This window comes from Geospiza fortis, unplaced genomic scaffold (genome assembly GCF_000277835.1).
Source record: "Geospiza fortis unplaced genomic scaffold, GeoFor_1.0 scaffold72, whole genome shotgun sequence".
NCBI lineage: Eukaryota > Metazoa > Chordata > Aves > Passeriformes > Thraupidae > Geospiza > Geospiza fortis.
The window spans coordinates 2,326,709-2,329,361 of NW_005054338.1; the positions used below are offsets into that span (position 1 = coordinate 2,326,709).

The following is a 2,653-nucleotide window of genomic DNA, read 5'->3' on the forward strand; positions in this document are numbered from 1 at the left end:
GTGATGCCAGACACCACCTTAAAATTCTCATGGGATTTAAAATGTAACAGCTTGTGCATCCATTATTTATACCCTAAGGGGAAGCTCTGGAGCACGTTCCTCATCTAACTGTTGTATGTGTTTTCTAGAAACCCAGCCTAGCAGAAATCCAGGGCACCTCTTGGGAATAAATATCAACAGCACAGGCAACTCTTTGTATTACAGGGAAATATCACCTTGTTTGGTTGGCGCCTCATTTGACTTCCCTGGTGGGTGGGTCTTGAGCCAATCCATCAATACCCCTGCTGTCCAAATGGAGCAGAAACTGATAGGCAGTGATAACACTTTCATTCCAAGCCCTTTTTCCTCAGTACTTCCTCTGAGCTCTTCCTTTCCATGGAAGCTCTGCCCAACCTTACAGCTCTCCTGTGTGGCTGGAAGTGCTCTTACCAGCATGGAAGCACCTCAGTACTCAGAGTTCACTGCTCTCCTCCAGGTCCTTCAGTACTGCACAGCTTAAAACTGTTCAATCCTCTGAAGAGGCCAAGCTTCACCCTTCTGGGTAATTTTGCAAGATAGTAAACCTAAACTTTTTTTTTTTCATTTCATTTTTCTTATTCTCAAATTTCATTTTCTTATTCTCAAATACTTCTTCACAGAGCTCACATGTTCCATTTTTGTCTACTAAACCTGATTTGGCCACACACAGCCCTTACCTACCCTGTCCCTTCCCTGAGAGAGCTGAGATCAAATTGCCACAGAACAGCCCAGGCTTCCCTGTTTGTTGTGTACTAACACAGGTGTTCAGTACACAGAACACCTGGGACAATATCTGGTCTACTTACAGCAGAAAATTCTTTATCCAGATAGATATGATCAAATTATTCCCTTCTGCTACTTCCAGAGAGGAAACAGGTTGCTGGGACAACTTAATTTGTCCCAAGGAATGTATTTTGCATCTTCTTCCCTCTTGCTGTGTATGTTAGAAATTCAGACCTTTGTTATCCTTGTTATCCTTTGTTTTGGAGAGGTCTGTAGTAGCTTGCCACAGAAAGCAAGCAGGATTTTGGTGTAAAAAAAATGGGGGTAATAACTTCTAGGAGGAGAAAAAGTATATTTAGACTGATCTTACATTTGTAATGGTTTTGATTGTTTTCTCTTTAGCCTTCATCTCTATATGTCCTAGAGGAATTGAACAGTGTACACTGTTTTGTGTGCAAAGATATGCACTCCTGCAAAAATATCCCACCCAACACACTCACTTTGAATTAGTAATAGAAGAACATGAGAGAAAAAGGGAAAAAAACAGGCTCTATTTGCACAAGAAAGCATTGTGTGTCCCTTACAGCAATATTTTTTCTTCTGCAAGTTGGGAGAAACTGTGACTAGCAGATAATGCCACATTCATGTTTACTTTGGTTAAATAGAAACGCACGGTTTTTTCCAAAACTCAAGAGCTGGCAGCAGCACAGTAATTGCATACAGACTTTGAAGAGTTTGGGAACTATTTTTCACAGAGTCAGTGTTGTTGAGGCTGGAAGGGACCTCTGGAGATCACCCAGCCCAACCCCTGCGCCAAGGCAGGGTCACCTTGAGTAGATTACACAAGGAAATGTTCAGGTGGGGTTCCAATGTGTCCAGAGAGGGAGAATCCATGGTCTCCCTGGGCAGCTGTTCTGGCCCATTAGCACAAAGAAATTCTACCTCATGTTGAGTGGAACTTTTTGTGATTTAGTCTGTGGCCACTGCTCCTCATCCTGGCACTGGGCACCACTGAAAAGAGCCTGGCACCATCCTCTTGCCACCCCCCTTTGAGGTATTTATACATATTGGAGAGATCCCCTCTCAGTCTTGTCTTCAACAACTTGGCTTTTTCATCATTTGATTGAGAAGAATGTCTTGGGTCTCCCACTATGCAAGGATAAGTGTTCTCAGGAAAACTTAGGACGGAAAAGGATGGGAATGATGAGCTATTCCAATGCTGAATGGATGCTAAGCAGCAATTTCAGTCATGATAACCTTTCCTGATAACCTTGATACATAGGAAAGCACATAAAATGGAAGCAATTTGTCTTCCTGTCTCTTCCTCCTACCTTTCCCCCAGCTTCTTGGAATATATTGGACTATAGGCCAAATTAGTTAAGAGAGGCAAAAGCCAAGGTAACAGTGACCTCCACCCTGACCAACATCCGCGTTCCAAGACTGTTTAAGCAGCTCTGCATAAAATCATCATGTGTAACTTAGGAAAGTAACGTTACCTCTACTCGGCTCTGCTACAGTTTGAAATTATGGAAATGAACCACGAATTTCCCCTCACCGCACTGGGGTTTGTGGCCTGGCTGCCGCGGTCCGTGGCTCGCCGCGTACGAGCAGCTTTCACACCCACAGGGAGACCGGGGAGCGCTGGCAGCTACAGGGAACCGGGAGCAGCGCGGGAATGGGGACAGGCCGGAGCTGTAGCCGCAGGGAAGCGCCTGTGCCCCCTCACAAACCGGGAGCACTGAGGGAATTAGGACGGGCCGGAGCTGTCCCGAGCAGCGGCTGCGCGGCGCCATCGCAGCGCTCCTCTACAGGAGAAAGAAACAGCTCCTCATGGCGGCTCGTTGGTCTAGGGGTATGATTCTCGCTTAGGGTGCGAGAGGTCCCGGGTTCAAATCCCGGACGAGCCCGATTT

At 45.9% G+C, this 2,653-nt stretch overlaps 1 non-coding gene across 1 annotated transcript; it reads left to right on the forward strand.

Moving 5' to 3' along the window:
* Positions 1 to 2,576: 2,576 nt before the first annotated feature.
* Positions 2,577 to 2,648, forward strand: TRNAP-AGG. The gene has a single exon. It is a non-coding gene; the product is annotated as a tRNA-Pro (tRNA).
* The last annotated feature ends 5 nt before the right edge of the window (positions 2,649 to 2,653 follow it).